The sequence below is a fragment of the Pseudophryne corroboree genome, unplaced genomic scaffold (genome assembly GCF_028390025.1).
Source record: "Pseudophryne corroboree isolate aPseCor3 unplaced genomic scaffold, aPseCor3.hap2 scaffold_1068, whole genome shotgun sequence".
Taxonomy (NCBI): Eukaryota; Metazoa; Chordata; class Amphibia; order Anura; family Myobatrachidae; genus Pseudophryne; species Pseudophryne corroboree.
Window position 1 is genome coordinate 90,538 of NW_026967695.1, and position 13,324 is coordinate 103,861.

Genomic DNA, 13,324 nt, shown 5'->3' on the forward strand with positions numbered 1-13,324 from the left:
AATAGTGGTTGGTGGAGCAACAGAGTCAAGAGCAGAAGTAAGGGAAGCATTGTATGTGGAAGTGGCTTGTTCAGGGCATGAGAGAGAGAGAATAGGAGAGAGAAGTGAGTCAAACAGGGAGGAAAGGAATGTGGTGTCAATAGCTTCAATGTTACGCTTAGTGATGGTAGCCTTAGGAGGTAGAGATGGGGAAGTCGAGAGAGATAGGTTGAAGGAGAGCAGGTGGTGGTCAGAGAGGGGAAATGGGGAGTTGGAAAAATCAGAAATATCACAGCGGTGAGTGAAGACCAGATCCAGTGAGCTCCCATTCACATGGGAGGGTGAGGAGGTCCACTGGGAGAGACCAAGTGAAGAGGTGAGGTTAAGGAGTTTAGAGGCAGGGGATTGTGTGGGGATGTCAATAGGGATGTTGAAATCGCCTAGGATAATGGTGGGAATGTCAGAAGAGAGGAAGTGAGGAAGCCAGTAAGCAAAGTTGTCGATGAATTTGGAAGCAGTGCCAGGGGGGCGGTAAATGACAGCTACTCTAAGATGGACTGGTTGGAAGAGGCATATGGCGTGGACCTCAAATGTAGAGAATATAAGGGATGGTTCTGGTGGTATGAGTTGGTAGGAGTAACTAGAAGGTAAAAGGACCCCAACACCACCCCCATGGCGACCCCCAGGTCGGGGTGTGTGTGTGAATGTAAGGCCCCCAGCAGAGAGAGCAGCAGCAGAAGTAGTGTCAGAGGGCATAATCCAAGTTTCAGTAATGGCTAGTAGGTGTAGGGAGTTGGAAATGAAAAGGTCATGAGTGGGGACCAGTTTGTTACAAACAGATCTGGCATTCCAGAGGGCACAGGATAGGGGGTATGAGTTTGTGGGAGAGATGTGAATTAGATTTTCAAGGTATGAAATGAGTCAAAAGCGTAGATAAAGTGGGTGCAGAAATGTATTTGGAGTGTAAGAAATGAAAGGATTGTGAGAGGTTTAAGAAGCAATGGTAATTATGTTAGATGTTTTAAGTGTTTGCAGGTAAAATTGCATTGGTGCAGCTGTGCTTAAAAAACAAAATTACAATAATACAGATACAGGCATTTGTAGGTGAAATGGATGGTTTATGAAATGTCCAAGTAAGGTAGTTCTGTGCTATGTAATCAGATGCAACAATCAGGAGGTGAGTGATCTGAGGAGTAAGTGACTCACATTTGTTATTAGTTCTTCAGTTTTCTTTGTTTTGTTAGATTGGTGTGCTTCTGTTTTCCTTCTTTTTCACTTCGATTGAACGCTGACTGAACACTGCTGTTATGTGTCAATTTTATCACGCTTTGATAAAAATGCACGCTTAGATCAATAAATGCACAGCCAAATGGCTTTGCACAGCCTACACCATTGGACTTAAGTAGAAGACTATTACAAGTGAAACCAATAATTGAAATCTGTAACCACACCCCACCCCCTCAAATGCCAGGCAATAAATTACCTTAAAAACAACAACCAGGCATTCCACAAAGATTAAACTGGGTCTATATCATTCAAAACTTTAAAAAAGTACTTAAAAATCACATACTATGCAATAATGTTTCAATTTGCATTACCCAGCAGAATTAGCTTTGCATATATAGATATAGTGCAGCAGAATATATTGGTGGTTGTAGTCAATTGTAATTACCTGTAGGTGACAAGAAGAGAAGAAACGTCAATTCACAATCGATATCAGCTGAAGATAAATTAACGCTGATTGAACGCTGCTGTTATGTGTCAATTTTATCACGCTTTGATAAAAATGCACGCTTGGATCAATAAATGCACAGCCAAACGGCTTTGCACAGCCTACACCATTGGACTTAAGTAGAAGACTATTACAAGTGAAACCAATAATTGAAATCTGTAACCACACCCCACCCCCTCAAATGCCAGGCAATAAATTACCTTAAAAACAACAACCAGGCATTCCACAAAGATTAAACTGGGTCTATATCATTCAAAACTTTAAAAAAGTACTTAAAAATCACATACTATGCAATAATGTTTCAATTTGCATTACCCAGCAGAATTAGCTTTGCATATATAGATACAGTGCAGCAGAATATATTGGTGGTTGTAGTCAATTGTAATTACTCAGCAGAATTAGCTTTTCATATATAGATATAGTGCAGCAGAATATATTGGTGGTTGTAGTCAATTGTAATTACCCAGCAGAATTAGCTTTGCAAATATAGATATAGTGCAGCAGAATATATTGGTGGTTGTAGAAAATGCGAATGCCTCTGCCTGTCAATCAGTAGAGGGCGTACCTTCGCAGGTATATCGCGATCATGAGCCATGTCTCCCATTTTTGTCATTATAGGTGCTCTGTGAGCTGCTGGCCATGCCCCAGCCCCTCTGTCTCCCGTGAATAGAGATTGAGGCTTATTCAGACCAGATCGTTTCAATTTATTTTCACCCAGCGGGCAATTTGGTTTGCACTGCACATGCGTATGCGCCACAATGCGCAGGGGGGTACCCGAGCAGCGACCCTCCCCAGCTCTAGCCCAACTCCTACTTACCTGCCAGGTGAGATACTATGATCATGTAGGTGCTTCTCCCAGGGCAAGGCTCACCCATTGCACTCTGGGTGTGCTGCCCCTGTGATTTCCCCAAATGTTGGAAACTTGACTGCATAATTTGTGTTTCCCCTGGTCGGCTCTCGTATAATTCAGATCTCTTTGTCTCAGGTCTCTCTCCAGCCTAGTTTGCTGTCTGTTTCCACTTCTCTTTTCTTGAGCCGCTCCCTTCTATGCCTTCCAACACACAATGCAAACTTCAGGTAGTGCTGCAGGGCCCTCACCCTTTTAACTGCCTCACAGAGCAGCTCTGGAGCTGTTACAGTGCCCAGCTGCTGCAGAGAAATCAGCTTGAATGCTTCAGGGGCTGGGGCATTGCCAACATGAGCCCCACACCGAAGGAGGGTGGGGGTGTTTAATGCGAACTAAGGGTCATCCAAGCGCTGCAAAAGGCCGCCATGCCCTGCATACCCCTTTTCTCTTTTCATATGCAGATGAGGGTTCCAGCCAACTTTGGCCCACTGCTTGGATGACATCACCATATGCAAATCCATCTGCTGTAGGCCTTCCCCCAGGAATGCTTGCACTAGTTGTTGCATTTGGTTTGTTGTTTGGGGGTGCTTCAGTATTAGGCAGCCTTCTGCCCTCCCATGTTCATCTGAAAATATGTGTTCTCCCTGCAGTTGTTGTCCCCAGATGAGAGTTCCCTTGTGCTGCCTCAGTTGAATCTCCTTTACTTGACAGAGATGTGCCTGAGCAGCGGCCCTCCCCAGCCCTATCTCAAATCATACTTATTTTGCATAGGAGATACCATGGTCAAGAAGATTGTTCTCCCAGGGTGAGGGTCATTCATTGCATTCTGGGTATGCTGACCCCTGTGATTTCCCCAAATGTGGGAAACTTGGCTGCATTATTTGTAGTAGTGGGGGACTGTGTTTGTGCTTTCCTCTGGTCAGCTCTGGTAAAAGTCAGATTTTTTTGTCTCATTTCTTCCTCTAGCCTTATTCTTCTTTTGAGAGTTCCCTTGTGCTGCCTCAGTTGGATCTCCTTCACTTGACAGAAGGGTGCTTGAGCAGCGACCCTCCCCAGCTATAGCCCAACTCCTACTTACCTGCCAGGTTAGATACTATGATCATGAAGCTGCTTCTCCCAGGGCAAGGCTCACCCATTGCACTCTGGGTGTGCTGCTCCTGCGATTTCCCCAAATGTGGGACACTTGACTGCATAATTTGTGTTTCCCCTGGTCGGCTCTCGTATAATTCAGATCTCTTTGTCTCAGGTCTCTCTCCAGCCTAGTTTGCTGTCTGTTTCCACTTCTCTTTTCTTGAGCCGCTCCCTTCTATGCCCTTGCGCACTATCCTGACTTCTCCCGTCTGCTTACTTTGTGCCTTCCAATGCACAATGCGAACTACAGGTAGTGCTGCAGGACCCACACCCTTTTACTTGCCTTACAGAGCAGCTCTGGAGCTGTTACAGTGCCCAGCTGCTGCAAGAAATCAGCTTGAATGCTTCAGGGGCTGGGGCATTGCCAACATGAGCCCCACACCGAAGGAGGGTGGGGGTGTTTAATGCGAACTAAGGGTCATCCAAGCGCCACAAAAGGCCGCCATGCCCTGCATACCCCTTTTCTCTTTTCATATGCAGATGAGGGTTCCAGCCAACTTTGGCCCACTGCTTGGATGACATCACTGTATGCAAATCCGTCTTCTGCAGACCTTCCCCCAGGAATGCTTGTACTAGTTGTTGCATTTGGTTTGTTGTTTGGGGGTGCTTCAGTATTAGGCAGCCTTCTGCCCTCCCATGTTCATTTGAAAATATGTGTTCTCCCTGCAGTTGTTGTCCCCAGATGAGAGTTCCCTTGTGCTGCCTCAGTTGAATCTCCTTTACTTGACAGAGATATGCCTGAGCAGCGGCCCTCCCCAGCCCTATCCCAAATCATACTTATTTTGCATAGGAGTTACCATGGTCATGAAGATTGTTCTCCCAGGGTGAGGTTCATTCATTGCATTCTGGGTATGCTGACCCCTGTGATTTCCCCAAATGTGGGAAACTCGACTGCATTATTTGTGGTAGTGGGGGACTGTGTTTGTGCTTTCCTCTGGTCAGCTCTGGTAAAAGTCAGATTTCTTTGTCTCAGATCTTCCTCTAGCCTTGTTCTTCTTTCGAGAGTTCCATTGTGCTGCCTCAGTTGGATCTCCTTCACTTGACAGGGGGGTGCCCGAGCAGCGACCCTCCCCAGCTCTAGCCCAACTCCTACTTACCTGCCAGGTGAGATACTATGATCAGGAAGGTGCTTCTCCCAGGGCAAGGCTCACCCATTGCACTCTGGGTGTGCTGCTCCTGCGATTTCCCCAAATGTGGGACACTTGACTGCATAATTTGTGTTTCCTCTGGTCGGCTCTCGTATAATTCAGATCTCTTTGTCTCAGGTCTCTCTCCAGCCTAGTTTGCTGTCTGTTTCCACTTCTCTTTTCTTGAGCCGCTCCCTTCTATGCCCTTGCGCACTATCCTGACTTCTCCCGTCTGCTTACTTTGTGCCTTCCAACGCACAATGCGAACTACAGGTAGTGCTGCAGGGCCCACACCCTTTTAGTTGCCTTACAGAGCAGCTCTGGAGCTGTTACAGTGCCCAGCTGCTGCAAGAAATCAGCTGGAATGCTTCAGGGGCTGGGGCATTGCCAACATGAGCCCCACACCGAAGGAGGGTGGGGGTGTTTAATGCGAACTAAGGGTCATCCAAGCGCAGCAAAAGGCCGCCATGCCCTGCATACCCCTTTTCTCTTTTCATATGCAGATGAGGGTTCCAGCCAACTTTGGCCCACTGCTTGGATGACATCACTGTATGCAAATCCGTCTTCTGCAGACCTTCCCCCAGGAATGCTTGTACTAGTTGTTGCATTTGGTTTGTTGTTTGGGGGTGCTTCAGTATTAGGCAGCCTTCTGCCCTCCCATGTTCATTTGAAAATATGTGTTCTCCCTGCAGTTGTTGTCCCCAGATGAGAGTTCCCTTGTGCTGCCTCAGTTGAATCTTCTTTACTTGACAGATATATGCCTGAGCAGCGGCCCTCCCCAGCCCTATCCCAAATCATACTTATTTTGCATAGGAGATACCATGGTCATGAAGATTGTTCTCCCAGGGTGAGGTTCATTCATTGCATTCTGGGTATGCTGACCCCTGTGATTTCCCCAAATGTGGGAAACTCGACTGCATTATTTGTGATAGTGGGGGACTGTGTTTGTGCTTTCCTCTGGTCAGCTCTGGTAAAAGTCAGATTTCTTTGTCTCAGATCTTCCTCTAGCCTTGTTCTTCTTTCGAGAGTTCCCTTGTGCTGCCTCAGTTGGATCTCCTTCACTTGACTGGGGGGTGCCCGAGCAGCGACCCTCCCCAGCTCTAGCCCAACTCCTACTTACCTGCCAGGTGAGATACTATGATCAGGAAGTTGCTACTCCCAGTGCAAGGCTCACCCATTGCACTCTGGGTGTGCTGCTCCTGCGATTTCCCCAAATGTGGGAAACTTGACTGCATAATTTGTGTTTCCCCTGGTCGGCTCTCGTATAATTCAGATCTCTTTGTCTCAGGTCTCTCTCCAGCCTAGTTTGCTGTCTGTTTCCACTTCTCTTTTCTTGAGCCGCTCCCTTCTATGCCCTTGCGCACTATCCTGACTTCTCCCGTCTGCTTACTTTGTGCTTTCCAATGCACAATGCAAACTACAGGTAGTGCTGCAGGGCCCACACCCTTTTACTTGCCTTACAGAGCAGCTCTGGGGATGTTACAGTGCCCAGCTGCTGCAAGAAATCAGCTTGAATGCTTCAGGGGCTGGGGCATAGCCAACATGAGCCCCACACCGAAGGAGGGTGGAGGTGTTTAATGCGAACTAGGGGTCATCCAAGCGCCGCAAAAGGCCGCCATGCCCTGCACGCACCTTTTCTCTTTTCATATGCAGACGAGGGTTGAAGCCAACTTTGACCCACTGCTTGGATGGCATTACCATATGCAAATCAATCTGCTGCAGGCCTTCCCCCAGGAATGCTTGCACTAGTTGTTGCATTTGGTTTGTTGTTTGGGGGTGCTTCAGTATTAGGCAGCCTTCTGCCCTCCCATGTTCATCTGAAAATATGTGTTCTCCCTGCAGTTGTTGTCCCCAGATGAGAGTTCCCTTGTGCTGCCTCAGTTGAATCTCCTTTACTTGACAGAGATGTGCCTGAGCAGCGGACCTCCCTAGCCCTATCTCAAATCATACTTATTTTGCATAGGAGATACCATGGTCAAGAAGATTGTTCCCCCAGGGTGAGGGTCATTCATTGCATTCTGGGTATGCTGACCCCTGTGATTTCCCCAAATGTGGGAAACTTGACTGCATTATTTGTAGTAGTGGGGGACTGTGTTTGTGCTTTCCTCTGGTCAGCTCTGGTAAAAGTCAGATTTCTTTGTCTCATTTCTTCCTCTAGCCTTATTCTTCTTTTGAGAGTTCCCTTGTGCTGCCTCAGTTGGATCTCCTTCACTTGACAGAGGGGTGCTTGAGCAGCGACCCTCCCCAGCTATAGCCCAACTCCTACTTACCTGCCAGGTGAGATACTATGATCATGAAGGTGCTTCTCCCAGGGCAAGGCTCACCCATTGCACTCTGGGTGTGCTGCTCCTGCGATTTCCCCAAATGTGGGACACTTGACTGCATAATTTGTGTTTCCCCTGGTCGGCTCTCGTATAATTCAGATCTCTTTGTCTCAGGTCTCTCTCCAGCCTAGTTTGCTGTCTGTTTCCACTTCTCTTTTCTTGAGCCGCTCCCTTCTATGCCCTTGCGCACTATCCTGACTTCTCCCGTCTGCTTACTTTGTGCCTTCCAATGCACAATGCGAACTACAGGTAGTGCTGCAGGACCCACACCCTTTAACTTGCCTTACAGAGCAGCTATGGAGCTGTTACAGTGCCCAGATGCTGCAAGAAATCAGCTTGAATGCTTCAGGGGCTGGGGCATTGCCAACATGAGCCCCACACCGAAGGAGGGTGGGGGTGTTTAATGCGAACTAAGGGTCATCCAAGCGCCGCAAAAGGCCGCCATGCCCTGCATACCCCTTTTCTCTTTTCATATGCAGATGAGGGTTCCAGCCAACTTTGGCCCACTGCTTGGATGACATCACTGTATGCAAATCCGTCTTCTGCAGACCTTCCCCCAGGAATGCTTGTACTAGTTGTTGCATTTGGTTTGTTGTTTGGGGGTGCTTCAGTATTAGGCAGCCTTCTGCCCTCCCATGTTCATTTGAAAATATGTGTTCTCCCTGCAGTTGTTGTCCCCAGATGAGAGTTCCCTTGTGTTGCCTCAGTTGAATCTCCTTTACTTGACAGAGATGTGCCTGAGCAGCGGCCCTCCCCAGCCCTATCCCAAATCATACTTATTTTGCATAGGAGATACCATGGTCATGAAAATTGTTCTCCCAGGGTGAGGTTCATTCATTGCATTCTGGGTATGCTGACCCCTGTGATTTCCCCAAATGTGGGAAACTTGACTGCATTATTTGTGGTAGTGGGGGACTGTGTTTGTGCTTTCCTCTGGTCAGCTCTGGTAAAAGTCAGATTTCTTTGTCTCAGATCTTCCTCTAGCCTTGTTCTTCTTTCGAGAGTTCCCTTGTGCTGCCTCAGTTGGATCTCCTTCACTTGACAGGGGGGTGCCCGAGCAGCGACCCTCCCCAGCTCTAGCCCAACTCCTACTTACCTGCCAGGTGAGATACTATGATCATGAAGGTGCTTCTCCCAGGGCAAGGCTCACCCATTGCACTCTGGGTGTGCTGCCCCTGTGATTTCCCCAAATGTGGGAAACTTGACTGCATAATTTGTGTTTCCACTGGTCGGCTTTCATATAATTCAGATCTCTTTGTCTAAGGTCTCTCTCCAGCCTAGTTTGCTGTCTGTTTCCACTTCTTTTTTTTTGAGCCCCTCCCTTCTATACCCTTGTGCACTATCCTGACTTCTCCTGTCTGCTTACTTTGTGCCTTCCAATGCACAATGCAAACTACAGGTAGTGCTGCATGGCCCACAACCTGTTACTTGCCTTACAGAGCAGCTCTGGAGCTGTTACAGTGCCAAGCTGCTGCAAGAAATCAGCTTGAATGCTGGGGCATTGCCAACATGAGCCCCACACCGAAGGAGGGTGGGGGTGTTTAATGCGAACTAAGGGTCATCCAAGCGCCGCAAAAGGCCGCCATGCCCTGCATACCCCTTTTCTCTTTTCATATGCAGATGAGGGTTCCAGCCAACTTTGGCCCACTGCTTGGATGACATCACTGTATGCAAATCCGTCTTCTGCAGACCTTCCCCCAGGAATGCTTGTACTAGTTGTTGCATTTGGTTTGTTGTTTGGGGGTGCTTCAGTATTAGGCAGCCTTCTGCCCTCCCATGTTCATTTGAAAATATGTATTCTCCCTGCAGTTGTTGTCCCCAGATGAGAGTTCCCTTGTGCTGCCTCAGTTGAATCTCCTTTACTTGACAGAGATATGCCTGAGCAGCGGCCCTCCCCAGCCCTATCCCAAATCATACTTATTTTGCATAGGAGATACCATGGTCATGAAGATTGTTCTCCTAGGGTGAGGTTCATTCATTGCATTCTGGGTATGCTGACCCCTGTGATTTCCCCAAATGTGGGAAACTCGACTGCATTATTTGTGGTAGTGGGGGACTGTGTTTGTGCTTTCCTCTGGTCAGCTCTGGTAAAAGTCAGATTTCTTTGTCTCAGATCTTCCTCTAGCCTTGTTCTTCTTTCGAGAGTTCCCTTGTGCTGCCTCAGTTGGATCTCCTTCACTTGACAGGGGGGTGCCCGAGCAGCGACCCTCCCCAGCTCTAGCCCAACTCCTACTTACCTGCCAGGTGAGATACTATGATCATGTAGGTGCTTCTCCCAGGGCAAGGCTCACCCATTGCACTCTGGGTGTGCTGCCCCTTTGAATTCCCCAAATGTGGGAAACTTGACTGCATAATTTGTGTTTCCCCTGGTCGGCTCTCATATAATTCAGATCTCTTTGTCTCAGGTCTCTCTCCTGCCTAGTTTGCTGACTGTTTCCACTTCTCTTTTCTTGAGCCGCTCCCTTCTATGCCCTTGCGCACTACCCTGACTTCTCCCGTCTGCTTACTTTGTGCCTTCCAACGCACAATGCGAACTACAGGTAGTGCTGCAGGGCCCACACCCTTTTAGTTGCCTTACAGAGCAGCTCTGGAGCTGTTACAGTGCCCAGCTGCTGCAAGAAATCAGCTTGAATGCTTCAGGGGCTGGGGCATGGCCAACATGAGCCCCACACCGAAGGAGGGTGGGGGTGTTTAATGCGAACTAGGGGTCATCCAAGCGCAGCAAAAGGCCGCCATGCCCTGCATACCCCTTTTCTCTTTTCATATGCAGATAAGGGTTCCAGCCAACTTTGGCCCACTGCTTGGATGACATCACCGTATGCAATTCCATCTTCTGCAGACCTTCCCCAAGGAATGCTTGTACTAGTTGTTGCATTTGGTTTGTTGTTTGGGGGTGCTTCAGTATTAGGCAGCCTTCTGCCCTCCCATGTTCATCTGAAAATATGTGTTCTCCCTGCAGTTGTTGTCCCCAGATGAGAGTTCCCTTGTGCTGCCTCAGTTGAATCTCCTTTACTTGACAAGGGAGGCATTTTGGATTTTTTCTTTGGGTACCCCTACACCTGATGGTCTGATTGAGAGCATCGAACTGAACAACATTGGCAGTCTCTGAAGATTTTATCTATTGATTTACCTAATATATTATTTATTGAATATCCATTTATTGTATGTTTAATAAATAAACAAAATTATTAGAAGTAGCTATTTTGGGAACAGCATTCCTCTTAGTATGAAACTGTATAATCCTGTTGTGTGTGTTCCTTTAAAGTTCTTTAGTAAAATCCACTAGTAATGATGAACATCAGATTTCTTCCTCCATCCTCTTTTTACACTTTCTCTTGGTTCTATATATATATATATTTTTTATTTTTTTATTTTTTTTCCCTCCTTCTCCCAAAAGGCCCCCCTCCCTCCCCCCCCCCCTCCCTGTTTTAAATTTTTACATCTTTAAATCTTTAAATCTTCGAATCCTTAAATTGTCTGTTTAATAATTATTCTTTCTTCAATTCTTTTTGTTGTTTAAGCAGCAATGTAATTATTCCAGGGGTTAAAATAATGAAATATAGAAATAATATTAACAAAAATTAAAGGTAAAAATGAATTGATAGAATGATCCCATTAAAAGTAAATAAATAATATGGATGTTAAGCTGAGCGGGTTGGATTCGAACATGGGACTCGCTGCATAGAGTGCAGGTGATGTTTCCCCTGCGCCACAAGAGCTGCTTTAGTAGTGTGTTGGATTTATGTTACCCTAAAAGGTTTTATATAAGTAAATGGGGATCCTTAGTGCTGGGTCTCTGAATTATGTGTATGTGATTATAGAGATGAGGTATTGATTGAAAGATTAGAGCAGGCCTGGCCAACCTGTGGCTCTCCAGATGTTGTGAAACTACACATCCCAGCATGCATTGCCACAGTTTTAGCATTCCCTAATAGCAAAACTGTGGCAAAGCATGATGGGACTTGTAGTTTTACAACAGCTGGAGAGCCACAGGTTGGCCAGGCCTGGATTAGAGGTTAATCTGTATATAGATTATATATTTTCTGTTATTTTTTAAACCACCTTGTTGCTTATTTTATTATTATTTTTAATCACCATGTTGCTTATTTTTATATTATGAAATGCCTTTATATGTGCAATTGCAATTAGAAAGTTGTTCCATATGTGAGTCATTACATGTATGCATCCAATTAGTACATGTATATATCCAATCAACTAATTAGTAATGCTATTGGTCCGGTGCATTTTAAAAAGAGCCTGCTAGGCTGCTGATGTATCCTCTGACGAAACCGCTCTTGGATAACAGCGGAGAAACGCGTAAGGAAGGTGACTACCAGACACTCTGATTGCTGAGATATAAGCCCATTCATGAACGAGCTACATCACGGCGGACGTCTGATGTAAAGACAGCGGTGAAGGGGAAAAAGCAATTTGAGACCGAGCAAAAGGAGGTCTCTACCCCACGGCAGGGAGGAATATCCCGACCGCGAGTGCCAATAAGATCCAGCCACGGTTAACGACTGAGGCAGCATAAGGAAACTCTCATCTGGGGACAACAACTGCAGGGAGAACACATATTTTCAGATGAACATGGGAGGGCAGAAGGCTGCCTAATACTGAAGCACCCCCAAACAACAAACCAAATGCAACAACTAGTGCAAGCATTCCTGGGGGAAGGCCTGCAGCAGATGGATTTGCATATGGTGATGTCATCCAAGCAGTGGGTCAAAGTTGGCGTCAACCCTCGTCTGCATATGAAAAGAGAAAAGGGGCGTGCAGGGCATGGCGGCCTTTTGCGGCGCTTGGATGACCCCTAGTTCACATTAAACACCTCCACCCTCCTTCGGTGTGGGGCTCATGTTGGCTATGCCCCAGCCCCTGAAGCATTCAAGCTGATTTCTTGCAGCAGCTGGGCACTGTAACAGCTCCAGAGCTGCTCTGTAAGGCAAGTAAAAGGGCGTGGGCCCTGCAGCACTACCTGTAGTTTGTATTGTGCGTTGGAAGGCACAAAGTAAGCAGACTGGAGAAGTCAGGATAGTGAGCAAGGGCATAGAAGGGAGTGGCTCAAGAAAAGAGAAGTGGAAACAGACAGCAAACTAGGCTGGAGAGAGACCTGAGACAAAGAGATCTATATTATACGAGAGCCGACCAGGGGAAACACAAATTATGCAGTCAAGTGTCCAACATTTGGGGAAACCGCAGGAGCAGCACACCCAGAGTGCAATGGGTGAGCCTTGCCCTGGGAGAAGCACCTTCATGATCATAGTATCTCACCTGGCAGGTAAGTAGGAGTTGGGCTAGAGCTGGGGAGGGTCGCTGCTCGGGCACCCCCCTGTCAAGTGAAGGAGATCCAACTGAGGCAGCACAAGGGAACTCTCGAAAGAAGAACAAGGCTAGAGGAAGATCTGAGATAAAGAAATCTGACTTTTACCAGAGCTGACCAGAGGAAAGCACAAACACAGTACCTCACTACCACAAATAATGCAGTCCAGTTTCCCACATTTGGGGAAATCACAGGGATCAGCATACCCAGAATGCAATGAATGAACCTCACCCTGGGAGAACAATCTTCATGACCATGGTATCTCCTATGCAAAATAAGTATGATTTGAGATAGGGCTGGGGAGGGCTGCTGCTCAGGCACATCTCTGTCAAGAATTTATAAAGTCTATACATATATATAACCAAATGTCAATATATATATATATATAGAACCCAGCGCTCCTATCAAAACTTATCTATTTCACCAATTTGTTGCTTATTTAATCTTTATACATCTATTAATTTTTACCATATATTATAAAATACTCTAGGGCAGGGGTGTCAAACCCATTGGCCGCATGCCGCCCCCAATGCATCATTTTGTGGCCCACAGGCCGGGGTCCGACAGGGGTCCTTTTGTGGCCCGATCACCTTGCTTAGAGCGAGGGCAGGAGAGTGCAGCCAGAGTCTTTGCTTTCTATGTGCGGCACCATCTTCCCGAAGAGATCACCGGGAAGATAGTGCCCCTTCCACTGGCTACAGCACAGGTATACTGGGGTGGGGTAGCAAACTGGGGGCCCCAATGGGCCCCTCCAGCAGTCCCTCTACCAAAACACGTCTTTTGGTGGTTTTGCGGTGTTGTTATAACTACATGGTGACGATACTGTAGCACAGAGATTTTCAACCATTTACAACTCACGTC

At 47.0% G+C, this 13,324-nt stretch overlaps 13 non-coding genes and 2 pseudogenes across 13 annotated transcripts; 13 read left to right on the forward strand and 2 right to left on the reverse strand.

The window, feature by feature from the left end:
- Window positions 1–2,520: 2,520 nt before the first annotated feature.
- Window positions 2,521–2,683, forward strand: LOC134988489 (U1 spliceosomal RNA). The gene has a single exon (XR_010193948.1). It is a non-coding gene; the product is annotated as a U1 spliceosomal RNA (small nuclear RNA).
- A 629-nt stretch (window positions 2,684–3,312) lies between these two features.
- On the forward strand, window positions 3,313–3,476 carry LOC134988475 (U1 spliceosomal RNA). The gene has a single exon (XR_010193933.1). It is a non-coding gene; the product is annotated as a U1 spliceosomal RNA (small nuclear RNA).
- A 152-nt stretch (window positions 3,477–3,628) lies between these two features.
- On the forward strand, window positions 3,629–3,791 carry LOC134988498 (U1 spliceosomal RNA). The gene has a single exon (XR_010193953.1). It is a non-coding gene; the product is annotated as a U1 spliceosomal RNA (small nuclear RNA).
- Window positions 3,792–4,462: 671 nt separating this feature from the next.
- LOC134988472 (U1 spliceosomal RNA) lies at window positions 4,463–4,626 on the forward strand. Its single transcript, XR_010193930.1, has one exon. It is a non-coding gene; the product is annotated as a U1 spliceosomal RNA (small nuclear RNA).
- Window positions 4,627–4,778: 152 nt separating this feature from the next.
- Window positions 4,779–4,941, forward strand: LOC134988482 (U1 spliceosomal RNA). Its single transcript, XR_010193942.1, has one exon. It is a non-coding gene; the product is annotated as a U1 spliceosomal RNA (small nuclear RNA).
- A 671-nt stretch (window positions 4,942–5,612) lies between these two features.
- LOC134988500 (U1 spliceosomal RNA) lies at window positions 5,613–5,776 on the forward strand. Its single transcript, XR_010193955.1, has one exon. It is a non-coding gene; the product is annotated as a U1 spliceosomal RNA (small nuclear RNA).
- A 152-nt stretch (window positions 5,777–5,928) lies between these two features.
- LOC134988491 (U1 spliceosomal RNA) lies at window positions 5,929–6,091 on the forward strand. Its single transcript, XR_010193950.1, has one exon. It is a non-coding gene; the product is annotated as a U1 spliceosomal RNA (small nuclear RNA).
- Window positions 6,092–6,762: 671 nt separating this feature from the next.
- Window positions 6,763–6,926, forward strand: LOC134988476 (U1 spliceosomal RNA). Its single transcript, XR_010193934.1, has one exon. It is a non-coding gene; the product is annotated as a U1 spliceosomal RNA (small nuclear RNA).
- Window positions 6,927–7,078: 152 nt separating this feature from the next.
- On the forward strand, window positions 7,079–7,241 carry LOC134988484 (U1 spliceosomal RNA). The gene has a single exon (XR_010193944.1). It is a non-coding gene; the product is annotated as a U1 spliceosomal RNA (small nuclear RNA).
- A 671-nt stretch (window positions 7,242–7,912) lies between these two features.
- Window positions 7,913–8,076, forward strand: LOC134988473 (U1 spliceosomal RNA). Its single transcript, XR_010193931.1, has one exon. It is a non-coding gene; the product is annotated as a U1 spliceosomal RNA (small nuclear RNA).
- Window positions 8,077–8,228: 152 nt separating this feature from the next.
- On the forward strand, window positions 8,229–8,391 carry LOC134988487 (U1 spliceosomal RNA). The gene has a single exon (XR_010193946.1). It is a non-coding gene; the product is annotated as a U1 spliceosomal RNA (small nuclear RNA).
- A 662-nt stretch (window positions 8,392–9,053) lies between these two features.
- On the forward strand, window positions 9,054–9,217 carry LOC134988469 (U1 spliceosomal RNA). The gene has a single exon (XR_010193927.1). It is a non-coding gene; the product is annotated as a U1 spliceosomal RNA (small nuclear RNA).
- A 152-nt stretch (window positions 9,218–9,369) lies between these two features.
- LOC134988494 (U1 spliceosomal RNA) lies at window positions 9,370–9,511 on the forward strand (annotated as a pseudogene).
- Window positions 9,512–12,287: 2,776 nt separating this feature from the next.
- Window positions 12,288–12,429, reverse strand: LOC134988496 (U1 spliceosomal RNA; annotated as a pseudogene).
- Window positions 12,430–12,581: 152 nt separating this feature from the next.
- On the reverse strand, window positions 12,582–12,745 carry LOC134988478 (U1 spliceosomal RNA). Its single transcript, XR_010193936.1, has one exon. It is a non-coding gene; the product is annotated as a U1 spliceosomal RNA (small nuclear RNA).
- Window positions 12,746–13,324: the final 579 nt, after the last annotated feature.